This window comes from Pelodiscus sinensis, chromosome 7 (genome assembly GCF_052426305.1).
Source record: "Pelodiscus sinensis isolate ZL-2025 chromosome 7, ASM5242630v1, whole genome shotgun sequence".
Taxonomy (NCBI): domain Eukaryota; kingdom Metazoa; phylum Chordata; order Testudines; family Trionychidae; genus Pelodiscus; species Pelodiscus sinensis.
The window spans coordinates 67,553,112-67,573,921 of record NC_143058.1 but is presented as its reverse complement, the minus strand read 5'-3'; the positions used below and the strand labels follow the sequence as shown (position 1 = coordinate 67,573,921).

Genomic DNA, 20,810 nt, shown 5'->3' with positions numbered 1-20,810 from the left:
GGGGCTTCAGCAACTACAAGAGCAAAGGGAGAGCAGCTTGGGGCTTCTGATCCTTGGGGAGTGCTGGGATTCTGGGTTTTCGACTGGAGGGAATGCTGGGGCCCATAGCTCCGCTCCTGGTTCCAGCCTGGATGTACAGTAGCTCTGAGACACAGAGCTTTAGCTAAGAGTGCTCATTTCAGCTACAGCACTCCTTCCCCCTCCCATAGCTCATGTTCTGGTCCCCCAATGCTCCTACCCCATGCTCAGCCTGAGAATGGAGCTGCAGGGCTAAAGATCTGATCCCTGGCACTTCTCCTCCCTGATGAAACCAGGAATGCAACTGAAGCCCAAAGCCCCAGCACTCTACCCCAAGTTTAAAGTCCTGAGCCTTCTGCTGAGAGCCCTAGCAGCATCTATCATCAGAAGCCCTGACCCCCACCGCTAATCTGTGGCTGCAGCCCTAAATTCACCTGTGGCTGAAGTCCATAACTTATCATTCAGAGTTATAGACTATTTCAGAAATACAAACAACTTCCATTCCCAAGCAGTCTCTAACTCAGAGATTCTATTGTACCTGAAAGCAGCCACATTTTGAGCTGATGCAGATCTAACTGAATTCAACACTAATGGGAGCTGCTGACTCACAGCACCTCACACACTTTGACTGCCTATAAAACTTAACATTTTAAATTCATTTTCACTGCTTATGACTGTCTAACTGCCCAGGCACAAGTTTCCACGTTTGGGATCTGCCTCAGGTTAATTTTTTTTTTTAGGACTTTACAGTATGCTATAAATGTCATTTGAATGCTAAATTGAAAAGAGCCTCTACAACCAAGTATAAGAGAGATAGCAAGGTCTGTTTTTGTGGATACTGACAAAGTAGGATTTTTGCTCATGAAAGCTTATGCCCAAATAAATCTGTTAGACTTTAAGTTGTCATAGAACTCCTCATTGATTTTAGAACCAAATATAAACTAAAACCAAATGTAGTAATTGGTGCCTAATCTTAGGCAACAAAATCCATATTTGAGCACCATGTACACACTGGCATCAGCAGAAGTTGTGGAAGCAGCAGATACTCACTCTGTACATGTGCATAGCAGGCCACCTGTGTGCCCAAGAATTTTTTCTTGAATTTATTACTGTTGGTACCAAATGCCTTGGGATATCATACAGAGATGTGCTACAGTATACAGCCATACTCACACACACTGGGGATGTTACATATCAGTTAACTGAATAATCAATCTCATGAACTCTTATCAGTTACTCAACTATTCTGTAGTCCCCAGGGGCGGGATCAGCAGCCAGTGCTCTCCGACCCCACTCCTGAGGAGCCCCCTGCCACTCTCTGTTGCTGACTCTGTATCAGTAAAGGAGGCCAGGCAGATGATAGCAGGCTCAGAGGAGGGGGGAGGCAGGGTCTCAGCTCCGGCCCGCCTGGCTCCAAATACACTTTAAATGCAGAGCCAGGTCCTGAACCCAGCACAAGCTGGAACTGGGCTGGGCTCCTGGCCAGCCTTCTAAACAATTTACTAGCGGGGGGGGGGGGGGGGGGGGGAATGTGTGTAGTCTATAGAATTAACCGATAAGCTTTTGCTTATTGGTTAATCGACTATACTATTACATCCCTAGAACACACTCAATATTTATAATTCCAAAACTTCCAAATCATGTCAGATCCCAAAAACGAGATTTTTTTAAAGACTTTTGGACAAAAACTACATGATATTTAACTTTGTACATTAACCATTTTATCTTGGACTCTCTATGAAGGAGCTTTCACTACATGCTGTGAAGGCCAACACTAACAGGGTTCAGAAAAGAACTAGATAATTACGGGAGGACAGGTCCATCAATGACAATTAGCCAGGATGAGCAGGGATGATGTTCCTAGACTTTGTTTGCCAGAAGTAGGGAATGGATAACACAGATTGATAGCTTGAATACTACAGAGGTTAGCATGTAGTCAATTACACTATTAATCGATAAGTCTGGGCTTATCGGTTAATCATATCAACTACGTGCAACCTCCCCAACTTTGTTGCCTTTCAGAACCAACAGCACAAAGAGGGTTTCCACCTGCCCTTCCCATGCTGTTACCTTTGTGGGAGACAGACGGCTCATGGAGCCAGCTCCCCACACATCTGCTCCTTTCTGCCCTCTCCACGCCATGCTGCTGCCTCTTCAAAGCCATGTCTCCATGTGTATCTGCTCCATGGAGCCAACTACCCTCCCTCACCTCCCACCGAGGCAACAGAGTGGGTGGCAGCTGTGGGAGCCAGCTTTCAAGCCAGCCCTCTCCAGGTATCAGCTCCCGCAGAGCCACCACTGCCTCTTCCCTCCCCCCGCTGCTACCTCTTTTTCAGAGGCAGCAGGAGGAGCCAGAGCTTGTGGGGTGCCTGCCCGCCCCCACAGTCATGTAAACATGTAACTGCTAGAATTTCCAGTGGTGACATGTTTAAACAAATAAACAATAGTTAACATCCCTATTGAATACTACCTATTCTGTTCGGTCCCTTGGAAACACCTGGCGTTGGCCAATGTCAGAATATATAAAAACGGCCATGCTGGGTCAGATCAAAGGTCTATTTAGCCCAGTATCTATCTAGATACTGGGCTAGAAGGACTTTTGGTCTAAGCCAGCATGGTCCTTCTTATGTAGGCACTCTGGCCAGCTTACAGACCCCATTTCGTTAGGCACTGTACAAACACATAAGAGACTATTCCTGCCCTTCAGAGCATAAAATCTAGTGCAGAGTATAATTTGTTATGTGGCAGTTAGACATAGGAAAAACTCATTTCACGTACAGGCTACCAAAATCCCATTTTGGTAGCCAGTACAAATAATTCTGACTAAAGTGAGCAGGATTCAAAACTAGTAAACATACAGGCAAAAGCCTCTACAGCAGGGAAGGGATGTAATAATGTAGTCGATTAACTGATAAGCAAGAAACCTTTAGGTTAGTGCTATAGACGACATACATTACCTCCCACCTCCCAGTAAATTTTTTAGCAGGCTGGCCAGCAGTGGCCAGGCTCACATTGGGTCCTGTACCTACACCCAATGCAGCTCTGCATTTAAAGTGTATTAGGAACCAGGCAGGTAGGCAGCCCAGTTTAATTCCAGCTCATGCCATGTCCGGGAGCTCAACCCCCTCCCCTATACAGGGGCTGCTGCTATCCTGTGCTGCTGCCTCTGTATCAGAAGCGGCAGCACGGGGTGACAGGACGCCAGTCCACAAGGGGGGGTTGGTTTTTAAACTGGCTTCCCTTGCAGACCAACTCCTGCCTGGCACCCCACGCTGCTGCCTCTGATATAGTTGACTAACCAATAAGAATTCATGAGGTTAATCAACTATTCAATTAAGCAATATTTAACATCCCTACAGCATGGGTGGGGAACCTTTGGCCTGGGGAACCGACATGGCCCTCGGCTTGCCTGCATTCAGCCCCTGAAGCTCAGCCCCACTCCCAGCATTGGGGAGGCCGCACTGGTGCTACAGCCCCCCCCCCCCTTGCTGCCACCCTAGGGTCTGGAGCTCACAAAATATACTAGGATGGGCCCTCCTAGGCTCTGGTGTATGAAGGAAATGTGGGGAGTGTTTTTCTCCCCTTTAGTCGGGGGCCACAAAGAGGGGGGTTTTTTTCTGCTTCTCATTTGTATGCTGCCACCAACTGATTTTTTTGTAGGTCAGTGCCCTCAACTCAAAAAAGGTTCCCTAACCCTGTTCTACAGCAAAGCTTTAAGACAGTTTTTCTTAAACTGTGTTCCATGGCACATTGGTGTCAAAGGTGTGCCATGGAGAACAGAATTCCAATGGCCACCTTTAAAAGGGCAGGCAACCTTCACCCCTTCCCCTTTCAAACCAAATATCTTTGGTGTTCCTCATAAAAAAAAATTGTTTGGTGTTCCTCAGTCTTAAAAGTTTAAGAAACACTGCTTTAAGACATTCCACTCTCCAAAATTGTTTAAGTTTCATCTTTAATCTTTTTATTGCTGATCTTGGCACCAAAAGTGGAAGTGTCCTAATAAAATTTGCAGATGACACAAAGTTGGGAGCTATTGCCAATTCAGAAAAGGATCGGGATATCATACAGGAAGATCTGGATGATCTTGTAAATTGGAGTGATAGCAATAGGATGAAATTTAATAGTGAGAAGTGTAAGGTTATGCATTTAGGGATTAATAACAAGAATTTTAGTTATAAGCTGGGGACACATCAGTTGGAAGTAACGGAGGAGGAGAAGGACCTCGGAGTCCTGGTTGATTATAGAATGACTATGAGCCGCCATTGAGACATGGCCGTGAAAAAGGCTAATACGATCTTGGGATGTATTAGGCGAGGTATTTCCAGTAGGGATAAGGAGGTGTTAGTCCCATTATACAAGGCATTGGTGAGACCCCATTTGGAATACTGTGTGCAGTTCTGGTCTCCCATGTTTAAGAAGGATGAATTCAAACTGGAACAGGTACAAAGAAGGGCCACTAGGATGATCCGAAGAATGGAAAACCTGTCTTATGAAAGGAGACTCAAGGAGCTTGGCTTGTTTACTTTAACCAAAAGAAGGCTGAGGGGGGACATGATTGCACTTTTTAAATATATTAGAGGGATAAATACCAGGGAGGGAGAGGAATTATTTAAGTTTAATACCAATGTGGACACAAGAACAAATGGATATAAGCTGGCTAGTAGGAAGTTTAGACTTGAGATTAGACGAAGGTTTCTAACCATTAGAGGAGTGAAGTTCTGGAACGGCCTTCCAAGGGAAGTAGTGGGGGCAAAAGATCTATCTGGTTTCAAGATTAAACTAGATGGGTTTATGAAGGGGATGGTTTGATGAGATAACATGATCTTGGTAACTAATTGACCATTCATTATCAGTGGGAAATAGGTCAATGGAGGGATGATAGGAGTTACTATAGAGAATTTTTTGGGTGTCTGGCTGATGAGTCTTGCCCACATGCTCAGGATTTAGCTGATCGCCATATTTGGGGTCGGGAAGGAATTTTCCTCCAGGGTAGATTGGCAGAGGCCCTGGAGGTTTTTCGCCTTCCTCTGTAGCATGGGGTACAGATCACAGCTAGAGGATTCTCTGCATCTTGGGGTCTTCAAAGTATTTGAAGGCTTCAATATCTGAGATATAGGTGAGAGGATTATTCTAGGAGGGGTGGGTGAGATTTTGTGGCCTGCACTGTGCAGGGGGTCAGACTAGATGATCATAATGGTCCCTTCTGACCTTAAAGTCTATGAGTTTAAGAGTGAGGCTTGTTTTTGGAAAGATTAGCTTACCAAACCGAGTTCTCCCCTTACTCTAGAAACAGACAGTGGTCTTGTAGTTACAGATAGCAATACTAAATGTAACAATATACCTATTTGGATCATCTCTGGGGAACAAATCCAAGGCCTATGGATATAAAAGCATGAGCCTCTACCACTTGACCTGAAGAACCTGATCTTTTGTCTGAGATAACGAAAGGTTTACATAGTAATGACAGTGCCACACTGCGTTAGCATGGGTTACAGATTTCCCTAGTTTCAAAGACTGTGCTGTAAAGTTAAGAAGCATTTGCTCTATTAGAAACTGGCTGTAGGGACCTGTGCAAAAGCTCTCAGTTACATCTGAAATAGGTAAATTACAGTTACATTCTCATGACAGCAGTTTAAGGTATATTTTTGTATACCTTATGAGAATATTAGTGTCAGTCCATGGAAGAACCAGGACTACAAGTCACGATTTCTAGGCTTGCAGAGAATTGTCTCTCCAATCTGGTTTTGTTTCCTCAAAACTGTGATGGCCAGAGCATCTTATCATGGTAAGACTGTCTGCAGCAGAGGCTACATCATATTGCTCATCATAAAAAAAAACCCACAAAAGTTTGCAATAATGCATAAGCACATACTCTTGGAATGTTAAGATACCAATTGTCATTCAAGACATAACTGTTTACATAAGAGATTCATTACAAAGGAAGGGCTGCATATTTTTAGAGGTAGCTAGCACTACAAGTGAAGGCTAGATAAAATAAACAATTCATTTTTAAAAGTTATTCACTTACTAATTATTCTAAACATGACATGCACTCCAAATATTGGTCTGCTTCCATCCTCAGAAGTGTAGCCAGCTCCTATATTGACAATACAGCCGGCACCTGACATTTTAACATTTACTGTAGAAACTTAGCATTACGAACACCTCAGGAACAGAGATTGTTCAGGAATCTGAAATGTTCATAAATGAATCTAAACAAAACTTTACGGTTGTTTTTCAAAAGTTTAGAACTGCACAAGGACTTCATGCAGCTTTGAAACTTTACTACACAGAAGAAAAATGCAACTTTTAAATATCTTAATTTATATTAGCATAGAAACGGTTTCCTTTCTCAATTTTTTTAAAACAAATCCCTTTTTTTAGTAGCTTACATTTAACAGAGTACTGTATTTGCCTTTTGGGGTAGACGGGAGTACGTGGAGCGTCGACTACTCCCAGATTGCATACTTCTGGTTCCAAATGAAGCATTTGGTTGGTAAGTCAGTTTGTAACTGTGGCAATCATAATGCTGAGGTTCTACTACATTAAGGATGTTGAATAACCAATAATTTACTAGTCAAGTAGTTGATGGAATTTCCATCAATTTTTCAACTAGTCAATAGGCACTTCCGGATTCCTCCTCTGAAATATACAAGAGCCCTAGTGACAGTTCTTGTGCATTTCGAAATTGGAACTCCGTGTGCAGTCCCACGGCAGCGGGAAGTCCCACTGACTCAGGGCTCCATAAGGGCTTTTCCACTTTGAAATGCTCAAGAGCCCGAGGACTCTTGTGCATTTCGAAACGGAAGCACCTGTGTGGAACCTGGAGTCAGTGGGACTTCCTGCTGGCCCCAGGCTGCAAGCAGCATGCCATCGTTGAAATGTACAAGAGTCCCCAGTGCGGGCTCTTGTGTATTTCAAAGCAGAAGTATCTGCATGGACTCAGAATCCCCCGCTGACCCTGGGATCCATGCAGCGCTGCCACTTTGAAATGCCAAGTGGAACATAGGACCAGCTGGGGACTCCCCAGCTGACCCTGGGCTCTATGCACTTTGAAATGCTGCACTTTGCACTTTGAAATGCTGAGGCGTTTCAAAGGGGCAGTGTTGCATGGAGCCCAAAGTACAGGCTCCATGTGGTGCTGCTGCTTTCAAGTACTCCCTCTTCTGTCCCCCTTTGCTGCCTTGATTTGATAGAGGCAGCAAGGGGGAGGAGGGGAAATCGACTAGTCGACTTGACTATCCAACAAGCATTTGCTTATCGGATAGTTGACTAGTCCTTAACATCTTTATACTGCACTAAGGATCTAAGCAACTAGTCGACTATCCAATTATCCAATAAGATTTTGCTTGTCGACTAGTCGCTCCCTCCCTTGCTGCCTCTGTCAGAAAGAGGCAGCAAGGGGGGGGGGCAAGGAAGAGGAGGAGATGCTGGGGAGAACTGACTTAAAGCCAGTTCCCCCCTAGCTCCAGCTCTATGAAAGGGGGCAGGGGCACAGCGGCAGCATTCCACCTTTGAAATATACAAGCACCCCTGCTGGGGCTCTTGTACATTTTAAAGCAGAAGCGCCCCATGGACCCTGTGGCCAGCATGGGAGTCAGAGTCACCTGCTGGCCCCAGGCTCCACACAGCATTTCAATCTTTGAAATGCATAAAAGCCCGTGCTGGGGCTCTTGTACATTTTAAAGCAGAAGCGCCCCATGGACCCTGTGGCCAGCATGGGAGTCAGAGTCACCTGCTGGCCCCAGGCTCCACACAGCATTTCAATCTTTGAAATGCATAAAAGCCCATGCTGGGGCTCTTGTACATTTCAAAGGCAGAATGCCATGCAGCACTTCCGCCTTTGAAATGTAGCATCAGTCAGGCGGGCGCTTGATACATTTCAAAGCAGAAGTGACCTTATTGACTAATTGATTAGTTAATGGAAATTCAATCAACTATTCTATTAGTTGATTAATCTAATTTTAACATAGCTATACTGAACCACAGTCTCCTCACAGAACAAGAAGCAAGGTTATAGGGGATCACAAATAGCATGGTAAATTGTTACTGTGTTTTCAAGCAAGCAACATTACACTACCTACTTGCTTTCAAACTATTAGGCCCTGTTTACACTATGAAAAATTAGATCATTTAAGTCACAATTTGTAAAACTCAACCGGGGTAGCACTAGACAGAGGCATTTTTACCAGTATATTATCTACTCCTGCTTAGGGAACGTCCTGTCCTTCAAGCCTCAGCAGCCTCAAAGCTAATGGGGAAATTCCCACATGTTGGGTCCACCACACTGGTTGTGGCGTTAGTTGATCCTTGTAAGTTCTTTTCTTAGAAAAATAAAGACTAGCTCTCGTCTGCCTGGAATGTCTTATCTTTGCTATTTTGCACCTAGCTGAAGACCTAACGCAAAGCACAGCTTAAAACAACTATTTAGCTTTTAAAAATTACATCCAAATTTATAACTTAACATTGCTCAAAATGACACATACCTATTTAATGTTTTTGACAAGTTTGAGATTACAAGATTCTTTTGCTTATAGCACTCGAATGAAATATTCTTAAGCACTGTTCCGTCCAAACTCCAAAGGAGTTGAGTAGAAATGCACAAGAAGGGAGGAACTACAGCTAGCAACAACCACTCTTCTACCACCACCCAAACTCTCACACTCAGGTCCCACCCAGCATTCTCTTTCAATGTTGGGAAAAATATCACCACATAATTAAATGATCAAAAATTAGCAGCAGCCATGTACAAAAGAGTGTGGGATACATACAGCTACCAAGTACAGTAAACTTCTGATAATCCAGCACCTTTAGGCCCCAGAGGGTGTCGGATTATCAAATATGCCGGACCATTGGAAGGGGGCGCTATGAGGGGCCTGGGGTGGAGTGGGGAGGATGCGCCCCTCAGTGCTGTGGGACCAACCCGGCAGCACCCCAGCTGCTCTGCCCCAGACTTCCCCAAGTCAGCCGCTGCTGAAACTGACCAGCGGCTGACTCCGGGAAGCCCAGGGCAGAGCAGCTAGGGCTTCCCGGAGTCAGCCGATGGTCAGTTTCAGCAGCGGCCGGAGCACTTCCGGGTTCCAGATGGTGCTGGACCATCAGGAGTGCCGGACCATTGGATGCTGGACCACTGGAGTTTTACTGTACTGTGTGATTTGGAACCTTTAAACAAACAGCAGCTCTTCTGGCAGCTGTACATACAAAAAAAGATTGAAAAACCCTTATATATTTTAATGGTGTTCTTGTCATATGATTTAAAAAAAAATCAAGAAATGCTCAGATATGGAAACAGAAGAAGGTCAAATATAAGTATTTATGATGAAGTGTTAATATGAGGTCCTGAGATAAGCTACATGTATGCCCTTACCCCAATAGAAATTGATTTGTTTTTAATTACATACATTTAAACACCATAAGGAAAAACAAAATAAATTGTTTTGATTCAGTAGCTGATACCATTACAATGGCAGTTTTGACTTGAAACCTTTAAAACATTTCCTATCATCTAAAATTGGTGTGGAGGAAAAGCAGCCTCCAACAAATTAGTTTTCATCTGCAACAATAACTAAGTTGAGAAAGAACTGAAAAGTCAAGTAAGTATACTGTTTATGTTAACTTACTGTAGCCACGCTTCAAAAAATTATAAATACAATAACCTTTTAACAAACAGACTTTACCCAAACTAAAGTGTAAAGCTTGGTCAGAAAAAAGAAAACACTGTGAAGTCCCTTTAAAATCCAACTAGACCCAAACAAATACTCCAAAAATAATAAAACTTGAGTTTACATAGGCCAGAGAAACAGATGTCAAATCCATGCTAGGAAAATCAAAATAGCTTCTTTTAACTAATTAAGCAAAAAAGCAAGATGCCATTCTACCTCAAAGAGCACAATGCTCTTTATTCTACAGTAGTTATTTGATAAATACATAGACTTCTCCTCTCCAAAATAAACCAATACCAAACAGGAGTCAATATTAAAAATAAAATTTATAAGGCAGAAATTAGTATTAAAAATGGATATAGCGATTTAAAAGCTTTCTAGCAACAGCTCTCTTGCTAGCAGTAAATCTGAAAAAACTGACAGGGAGATCTCACACAACAGCTAACTCCAAAAAGTGCATGGTTTGAAGTGAATAGTTCAAAGATCAGCAATTATTCATAGAACTCTGCATTTATAGGTCAGCAGGAGTTCAAATCCAGAGGAGACCCATAGTTAAAAGTTATATAATCAACAGGATAAAGTAACAAAAATGACTTTAAAAAGGATTCATTTAAGTGAGGCTGAAACTCTTATAAACTAATTTTTAATTAGTTAAGTGTACAAAGACATATTACTGAGCATATATCTTATTTGAATTTATTAAGCTACTGCAATCAACAACAAAATAACCAATATTTACAACTCAAATCCTGCTCCTGCAAACATTTAAGCAGATATACAATTTTACTCATATGAATAGTACTACTGATTTCAGTGAAACTATCAATGTGCCTAAAGAAAGTAACAGCATAGCATTCAGTGCATAACAGGCAAAATTGTGTTTTCAAATAAAAAAAACCTTAGTGACATAGTATCTTTGTCACATCAAAATAAAAACACATTAGTGCTAACAATGAGAATTTTAATTTTTCATACATCAACAATTATTGTGAACTACTTCTTGTAAACAGGCCAACTTAGAAAAAAACCCAGACTATTTAGGCACCTAAAGGGAGACTTGTCCAAAGAACCTGCATAACTAGTAACACAAGGCCCATGACTTCAACCTGTATGAAGCATAGCTTTCTTGATTAGTGAAGGCTGATATTAGCAAATGATGCTAACTAGGGATGCGAATGACTCTTCAACCATCCAATAAGCAAATGCTTATCGGATAGTCGATACACTAATCCACTAGTTGCTTCCCCCCCTTGCTGCCTCCGTCAGTAAGAGGAAGCAAGGTGGGGGAAAGAGGAAGCAAGATTGGGGGGAAGATGAAGGGGTGCTTCAAAGCGGCAGCGCCACGTGGAGCCCAGTGCCAGACACTGGGCTCTACACGGCACTGCCACTTTTAAATGCCACATGCATCCTGGCGTCAGCTGCCCAGCTGCTCCCAGGCTCCATGCAGCGCTGCCACTTTGAAACGCCACAGGAAGCTTAGCATCAGGCTCCACATGGCGATTCAAAGTGGCAGTGCCACATGTAGCCCAGGAACAGCTGGGGACTCCGGGCTCACTGTGGCACTGCTGCTTTGAAACACAGCGGGAAGCCTGACACCAGGCTCACCACTGTGTTTCAAAGCAGTAGCGTGCCACTTTGAAACACCACAGGAAGCACGGGGCCAACAGGGGACTACTGGCCCCGTGTTCCCCGCAGTGCTTTTGCCTTTGAAGTGTATCAACAGCCCTGGGGCTGTTGCTACAATCATAGAATCATAGAATAATAGGACTGGAAGGGACCTCAAGAGGTCATCGAGTCCAGCCCCCCGCCCTCAAGGCAGGATCAAGCTCCGTCTACACCATCCCTGACAGATGTCTATCTAACCTGTTCTTAAATATCTCCAGAGAGGGAGATTCCACCACCTCCCTTGGCAATTTATTCCAATATTTGACCACCCTGACAGTTAGGAATTTTTTCCTAATGTCCAATCTAAACCTCCCCTGCTGCACTTTAAGCCCATTACTCCTTGTCCTGTCCTCAGAAACCAAGAGGAACAAATTTTCGCCTTCCTCCTTGTGACACCCTTTTAGATATTTGAAAACCGCTATCATGTCCCCCCTTAATCTTCTTTTTTCCAAACTAAACAAGCCCAGTTCATGAAGCCTGGCTTCATAGGTCATGTTCTCTAAACCTTTAATCATTCTTGTCGCTCTTCTCTGTACCCTTTCCAATTTCTCCACATCTTTCTTGAAATGTGGCGCCCAGAACTGGACACAGTACTCCAGCTGAGGCCTAACTAGTGCAGAGTAGAGCGGCAGAATGACTTCACGAGTTTCGCTTACAACACACCTGTTGATACAACCTAGAATCATATTTGCTTTTTTTGCAACAGCATCACACTGTTGGCTCATATTCAACTTGTGGTCCACTATGACCCCTAGATCCCTTTCCGCCATGCTCCTTCCTAGACAGTCGCTTCCCATCTTGTATGTATGGAACTGATTGTTCCTTCCTAAGTGGAGCACTTTGCATTTCTCTTTATTAAACCTCATCCTTTTTACCTCTGACCATTTCTCTAACTTGCTAAGGTCATTTTGAATTATGTCCCTATCCTCCAAAGAAGTTGCAACCCCACCCAGTTTGGTATCATCTGCAAACTTAATAAGCGTACTCTCTATCCCAATATCTACATCATTGATGAAGATATTGAACAGTACGGGTCCCAAAACAGACCCTTGAGGAACTCCACTTGTTATCCCTTTCCAGCAGGATTTAGAACCATTAACAACAACTCTCTGACTACGGTTATCCAGCCAATTATGCACCCACCTTATCGTGGCCCTATCTAAGTTATATTTGCCTAGTTTATCAATAAGAATATCATGCGAGACCGTATCAAATGCCTTACTAAAGTCTAGGTATATGACATCCACCGCTTCTCCCTTATCCACAAGGCTCGTTATCTTATCAAAGAAAGCTATCAGATTAGTTTGGCATGACTTGTTCTTCACAAACCCATGCTGGCTATTCCCTATCACTTTATTACCTTCCAAGTGTTTGCATATGATTTCCTTAATTACCTGCTCCATTATCTTCCCTGGGACAGATGTTAAACTGACCGGTCTATAGTTTCCTGGGTTGTTCTTATTCCCCTTTTTATAGATGGGCACAATATTTGCCCTTTTCCAGTCTTCTGGAATCTCCCCTGTCTGCCATGATTTTTCAAAAATCATAGCTAAAGGCTCAGATACCTCCTCTATCAGCTCCTTGAGTATCCTGGGATGCATTTCATCAGGACCTGGTGACTTGCTGACATCTAACTTTCCTAAGTGATTTTTAACTTGTTCTTTGTGTATCCTATCTTCTAAACTTACCCTCTCTCTGCTTGTATTCACTACGTTAGGCACACCTCCAGACTTCTCGGTGAAGACCGAAACAAAGAAGTCATTGAGCATCTCCGCCATTTCCAAGTTTCCTGTTACTGCTTCTCCCTCCTCACTAAGCAGTGGGCCTACCCTGTCCTTGGTCTTCCTCTTGCTTTTAATGTATTTATAAAAGGTCTTCTTGTTTCCCTTTATGCCTGTAGCTAGTTTGATCTCATTTTGTGCCTTTGCCTTTCTAATCTTGCCCCTGCATTCCCGTGTTGCTTGCCTATATTCATCCTTTGTTAGTTGTCCTAGTTTCCATTTTTTATATGACTCCTTTTTTATTTTGAGATCATGCAAGATCTCCTTGTTAAGCCAAGCTGGTCTTTTGCCATATTTTCTATCTTTCCTACACAGCGGAATTGTTTGCTTTTGGGCCCTTAACAACGTCCCTTTGAAATACTTCCAACTCTCCTCAGTTGTTTTTCCCTTCAGTCTTGCTTCCCATGGGACCTTACCTACAAGTTCTCTGAGCTTATCAAAATCTGCCTTCCTGAAATCCATAACCTCAATTGTGCTGGTCTCCCTTCTACCTTTCCTTAAGATCATGAACTCTATTATTTCGTGATCACTGTCCCCTATACTGTCTTCCACTTTCAAGTTCTCAACTAGTTCCTCCCTATTTGTTAAAACCAAATCCAGAACAGCTTCTCCTCTGGTAGAATCGCCCGTATCGACTAATCCAACAGTCAATATAAATTGTATTCACTATTCAATTAGCCAATTAATCTAAATGTAACATCTCTAATGCTGACTGAAAACACAGTATGGACTATTTTCTTATCCATTTTGCAACTGTTCTCAGAATAATTATGTTAATGAGGTCCTGGACTTTTCTTTTCCAGCATATATGAGCATTTTCAATTTAAAAAAGTGGGGTGTTTTAAAAATCTTTTATCTACACAGACTGGTATTTATTGAACACTAGAAGATTTAGCTGGTGTTGCTCGGGTCCTTAATTAAAAGAAGCTTTGTTTTTCTTCATTTTATACTATGTAGGACTACAAATACCCCTCATTATAACCTTCTTTTGTAACTGAACATTTGAAAAAGTATTTATCACTAACATGGTAATATTCTAGAATAATTCATTTTTAAATATTTCAGAAATTAAATTTAAAAAATTAATAACCTGATGCTAGTTAAAATAGATGTTATTCCTTTTTTTTTTTTTAAATAAGGGATGTCCTTGCAGGTACAAATGCTGGTTCATAAATCTACAAGGCCAGTCTATGCAGCTGGCAACCAACATGCAGCAGCCTGCTGGTGGCACACTTCAGTTATCCTCAGGCATCTCCAATTGAGAGCACCAATGTGACAATGAATTCCCAAGAGTTATAAAAAACATACTTAACGATAATAAAGCAATATAGGAAGGATTTACAATAAAAAGGACTTTCTTTTTTACCTTTACACTGTAAGTACTAAACCAGAAACTATACAAAAATGCTGAAATCTTAGATACATGTAATAGAATGTACAACTGATGTTGTTGCCACATATTCCATTTGTCACCATGGCACTATGTTGGATTATTTAATTGTCTCCAAAGACGTTTGAAATTTTCTCACATCCACTGACTTTCATACCACATAGCAAACCTTGAACTTGTATCACTGAACTATTTTAGAATTGTAAGATTACAGAACTGGGAAAACAGATACATCTGGGTTCTTTGGCCATTAGATTGCACCAGTGTAATTAAGCGTTTAGGGACAACTCTCTGTAACGAGGAGATCATATACTTGTGAATAATTAATATCTGCTGTGATGCTTCTCTCACTTTTGGGCTACTCCCCGCCCAAAAAAAAAAAGTCTACGCCCCCCAATGAAATTCTGAAATTACAAGTAATTTAAGGGATAATTTAGTTGAGATTGGTCCTGCTATAGCAGGGGGTTGGACTTGATGACCTCTATCAGACTATGAATTTATTTCATTTAGCCGAACGCTCAAATGCCTTAATCCCATTTCAAATTGCACTGCATAAAGGTTTTTGGTAGTCACTCTTTTTAGTTCTTTAACCAGTTAAACCACATGCTAACCCACAGGGGCAATGTACATATCTTTACATCACTACGGTCTGCTGGATGAGATGTTTGCTTGTGCCTGCATTTTCTTCCATCAGCCCCTCATCCCACGCTAACTGTTGCTATTTACAAAGGACCCCTCACTTCTGTTAGTTGTTTGTACTTGAGTTTGTAAGAGTAACAACGCTCTGAGCAACTAGTGCCTATACATAAAGAACCATTAGGGAATCAAAGAGTGTACTGCTGAAAAAACACATTTTGAAGTCAAAGCCCCTTATCTTATTCGCTCCCTAACATCACTACACAGTGGAAGATTAAACATGAAAATATTGTACTCACACATCAATTAACTACACTTACAGATTGGATTATCCTGGTCAGTTTTTCAAATTTTTTTAATCAACTTTTTTTTTAAAGGATAAGATTTAAAAAGTAATTTTAGTGGACATGGAATACTTTTTAAACCCATGTTGATCCTTTGTATTTGAGTCAGTGTTGTAAGTATGAATGAATTATACTATTTTCTAACCCTAAAAGAGAGCCACTGGTACTTTTGCATGTTAGATTCCTAAACTGTATCTTATTTAAAGTCATCAAGAAACCAAATCCTTAGTTACCAATATGGGTAGAAGAGAAAAATGAGTATACTGACAGGACTGCTTTTCAAGGCAATTACCTAAGATACAACTTGCCAGAGTTGAGCCAGCATAGCACAAGCCAAAAATGAGGAGCTTTTAGGTAGATGGAAACAGACCCTTTTACCAGTCGCCAATGCAAGGCAAGCACCCAACCCCGCGCCGTTATTTCCCACGTAGTGACTGGAAACCGTCAGCTGCCTTCACAGGCCTAGGGCCATCGATCCGGTCCGACCAGCTTGCTGCAGGAATGCACTCACCAGCCGGCCCCAGCCCCCGGGGCCAGCCCGCCCGGCCGCACGCTTCGGCCAAGTCGCCCTGCGCCTCGGGCAATCCGCCGCCTCGCCTCCCCTGAGAGCCCGGGCGGCGGGCCCCGCTCGTGCGAGCGCAGCGCCCCTGCCAGCCAGCCGGCCCCGCCAGGCGCCACGGGGATGGGCGCGGCGCTCAGCCTCCGGCCGCCCGCGGGGCTGCGACAGGCCAGAGCCCCCGCCCGGCGGCTCCGGGGCTGCCACCAGCCGCGACCCTCGAGCGCCGCCCGGCCCCGGCGCAGCGCCCCGCACCTGCCGCCCCTCAGCGCCCGCGCACGAGCGTCAGGACCTGGACAGGTCCCGCGGGGCCCCGCCCGGCGCAGAGCAGCGGCGAGCCCCGCCCGGGCCGCCCTCACCTGGCCGCGGCTCCTCCGGCCCCCGCTCCCCTCAGCCGACGCGGAGCCCAGGCGGCGGCGGCGGCTGCTCGGACGCTCCTCGGCTCTGGCCGGCCGGCCCCGCGCGCACGCGCGCTGCTCTAGCGCCCTGCCGGCGCGAGCCCGCCAACGCGCCAGCCGGCACGTTCCCGCGCCTCTCGCGCCAGCCTCAGCCTGCGTGCGCCGCCCGCGGCCGCGAGCTCGGGGGCGGGGAGGACACTGGCGCGCGGCCGGAGGGGCGGAGTCCGAAGAACAAGCCCGGCCGCTGATTGGTGAGAGGCGCGGGGCCGTGCACGCGCCCCCCCACTCGCCAGCCTTCGCTGCGGGGCTCTGCAGAGCGGCCGGGAGCGCGGCGCGAGGGCCCAGCGGGTGGGCGGCAGGTGCAGCTCGCGCCCGGCCCCTGCTCCAGGCGCCCCGCAGGGAGGCAGCGCTGCCCAGCTCAGCGGAGCTCGGAGCTGCACGACCCGCCCGCAGGACCCGCACTCCCCGGCTCCCCGCTGCAGCCCACGTTGACCCCCCCCCCCCCGTGGGACAAAGCCCCCCGGTGACCCCTTGTGCCCGGCAGACCTCGTGCGTGCAACGCGCCGGAGCGCGCTCGGGGCCTCCCACCCCGGCGCTTGCGGCTGCTCGCGAGCAAGGGAGGAAGGACAAGAGCGGCGGGGATGGAGAAGGCCCCTCCTGCCCGCGGAGGCCGCTCTTCTAGCCACCCATGACAAAGTGGAGGGCGCTCCCGGCTCGCGCAGCCCTGCCCTCCGTCACGGCAAGCAGTGACATCGCACATGCCCTGCATACATGATGTGTCACCCTCTCTCAAATCTCATTGTTTGCCCGCCGACGGGAATGAACCCTCATCCTGCCCGATGCATCGTTCCTGCTAGCACCATTCTTTCCCAAACAACACCCTTCCATGCAATAACTTTGAGGAGACCGTGCTCTGTTCTAGCATACACCGGTGTCTGTCGAGGTAGTTGCTCTAGGTAACTTCAGATCCACGTCGTTCATGCTAGGTCTAGAAGCAAAATGCAGGACAATGTAGCACTTTAAAGATTAACAAGATGGTTTATTAGATGATGAGCTTTCGTGGGCCAGACCCACTTCCTCAGATCAAATAGTGGAAGAAAGTAGTCACAACCATATATACCAAAGGATACAATTAAAAAAATGAACAAATATGAAAAGGACAAATCACATTGCAGAACAGAAGGGGGATGCGGGGGGGGGGGGGGGGGGGAAGGGGGAGGAAGGAAGGTAAGTGTCTGTGAATTGATGATATTAAAGGTAGGGGGAGTGGGATGTTTGTGAGTTAATGGTATTACAGGTGATAATTGGGGAAACTGTCTTGGTAATGGGTGAGATAGTTCGCTAGGTCTAGACTGTGCGTGCATTGCCAGTGTAGCTATATTGGTATAGGGTACCTGCATCAGCAATACCAGCTTTAGCCATAGCCTGCACTGCTCCTACAATGGGACCAGCTTTGCAGGTACAACTGTGGGTGTGTCTAGAGTACAGGGTTTTTTTTTTAAAAAAGTGGCCTTTCTTCGGAAAAAAGTTCCCCTGCATCTAGACTGCTGCCACATTCTTTCAAAAGTAAATTGAAAGAAAATGGCGCTTTTTTTGACCATGGTAAACCTCATTTTACGAGGAAGAACACCTTTTTTCGAAAGTGCTCTTTCGAAAAAAGGCATTCTTGAATGCCAACAGGGCTTTCTCGAAAGAAAGCATCTCGACTGCCTGGGTGCTCTCTGTCGAAAAAGACGCTTCCTTTTTCAAAAGAAGTGGTTGCAGTCTAGACGCTCTTTCAAAAAAGGCTTTTTCAAAAAAGTCTTTCGAAAGAGGCTTGTAGTGTAGACGTAGCCTGTACGCATACTTTCGGCTTTTGCTGCCACAGCTACATTGATCACAATCACACCTCCTTGTACCCTGAACCACAAAAGCCCCCGTGAGCAAGAATTCCTAGTGGACACCTGGCCTTTTTGTCAATCTATCGCAACATGTTCAATAGTCTCAGATGGGAGCTAGTTTCCTGTAAAGAAAATGTGTCTTTTCCTATGACATTCTTGCAAAGATAACTGAAGTTTTGAAATGACTTTGTCTAGGAGCTTTCAGTCTGTCTCATGCTTCCCTAGGAATGTACATAGGAAGGATTTTATGCTCCACGGACTTACCTAACCACAAGCTGTATCCTTTCACAATAATTCAAGGATACACTCAATCCTGAGTGTGGGTGCAGTTATACTGGTAGAAAAATTGCTTTACAGGCATATTTCTTCCTCTGTTCTATATAGTCCAATTGCTGCAGGTGCTGATCTTGTCACAGTTCTCATATAGGATGTGCATGGGACTCCTGCTGCACGGTGTTGGTAGTACTGGGGGTAGGGGAAGTCTGTATTATTGTGACCTGTTGATAAGCTAGATGCGTTTTTCATGTACAACCTGGAGCAAGTTTTGTTAATTCCACTCAAGCTTGGCACAGGGTGATCTTATCAGAGACCATCTGCAAGTCTTTTTTTGGGACGCTTGTTCAGGATTGATGCATGTCCACTGGCGACTGCTCCTCAGATGATCGTGGAAGCTCTTATATAGATGATGGTTCTTTGTTTTGCCCTGACTCCACTCGAACAAGATCTGTTTTGGGAGATGGTGGTCATCTCTTTTGAGGACATACCCACTACCCCTAAATGGTGCTCTGAAAAACATTTCTTCACTGCTGGATATGTTTGCTCTTTCTCACAGTCTTTAACATTGGTCACTCGGTCCTGGTAGCAAATGCTCATTATTAACATCACTCTTAAGTGATGCTTACGGGTTCAGGTGAACCAGTGGGGATTGGAACAGTTCCCTGACCAACCAAAAAGAGCCACCATGGATAGCATTTCCTAAGGGGAGGAAGATGCTGTCTGGGAATGAGCACTGTACCCTCATATTTCTGAGGATAGAGAGGAGTTAAACCCCCCCCTCCACACACACCATCTTTCTAGGGCAGGGTTATTCAGCACGCAGCCCGGGGGCCACATGCAGCCCCTGGCCCACTAGTTGGTGGCCTGTGGGTAGGAGTTAAAACAAAAAAGCAGATAATATAACGGTCTTGTTGATATACATTTTAGTAGTTAAATTCCTGGACTGTCATGGCTCATTAAAAGTGCTGACATATGGGTAAAAATGGGGTAAATATTTGCATATTATTAATGGCCGCAGAACTGACTTCAATGGGGCTTGTGTGTTGTGTAGTCTTGCCTTAATTTTTGTATTCATGCCCTTCAGTGTGAAAGAAGCAAATTGCATATATATTTGCATGTATATACAACCACACTTAAGTTGCGGCCCTCGTCCTGTGCTGCAAGTATCATTGTGGCCCCTGTGGCTTCCAAAGTTGAGTAGCCGTGTTCTAGTGCCTCTTCAATTTGGGACAGCACAAGGGGTTTCCAGTCTAGAACCACACTGCTTCTATCCCACCTTCTCCCCGTCCTGGATAAAAATGTCAGACACAGACAAAGCAAACCTACATCCAGGCATGGAGAGGTGTCTTCTCCAGGCAGCAGCAGAAATTCCCATTTTCAGTTTGTGCTTTTGGAAATTGGGGGAGCTGTCCTCTCTCCTTTTCATTCTTGAATCCTACTTTCTGTTGTCACGGAAACCATGATGTGGGAAACCAAGACCACAGGGGGCCCCTGTTGGATTGTGAGTAGTCTGTTCCTCCCCTCACAAACTCATTTTTGGAATTGAACAGTTTCCAGAAAAGTGTGTACTCTGCTAGCATTCCAGCACTATACCCCACCAAGCACATACAAAACTTTGCTGCTTTTCAAATAATGCTGCTTCTCTTTTGTTAGATTCCATGGCCAGAAGAGACTGTTTTGGTCATCTAATCAGAACATAGCTAATAGACCTCTGCTGAAGTACTTCTTAGGAAAGATCGGTTAGAAAAATGTCCATTCTTGATTAATAAATGGTCACTGATGCATCAGCCAATACCCTTGGCAAGTTGTTCCCATTACTCACCGTTAAAAATATACATCTTATTTTCAGTCTGAATGTATCTAGCTTCAGCTTCCAGCCCGTGCTAATGTTATTTCCTTTCTCCATTAGATTTGAAAAGCTCCTTATTAAGCATTTGTTCCCCATGTAGGTACTTGTAGACTAATCAAGTCACCCCTTAAACAGATTCATCTCCTTTAGTTTATCATTGTAAAGCAGCTTTTCTTATCCCTTGTTCTCTTTGGTCTTCTCTGAACCCTCTCCAATTTTGCAATATTCTTCTCGAACATTGGTCATCATAATGAGATACACAGGATACCTCAAGTGATTACATCAGAGCTGAAGACAGAGGTGAAAGAACCTCTCTCCTCCTAGCCAAGGATTCCTTTGTTTCTGCAACCGGAGA

General features: G+C 44.6%; 1 protein-coding gene across 4 annotated transcripts in view; it reads right to left on the bottom strand.

Annotated features, from left to right (window-relative positions):
• The window catches only part of ADARB1 (adenosine deaminase RNA specific B1), a 100,303-nt gene extending 83,695 nt beyond the window's left edge, over positions 1–16,608 (bottom strand). For 3 of the 4 annotated variants that reach the window (XM_075934164.2, XM_075934163.2, XM_075934162.2), the window contains exon 1: positions 16,412–16,607. The gene's annotated coding sequence lies outside the window, so the exon portion shown is untranslated. Of the gene's footprint in view, positions 1–16,411 lie in introns of all 4 variants that reach the window. The other variant, XM_089779853.1, reaches the window with a different exon arrangement.
• Positions 16,609–20,810: the final 4,202 nt, after the last annotated feature.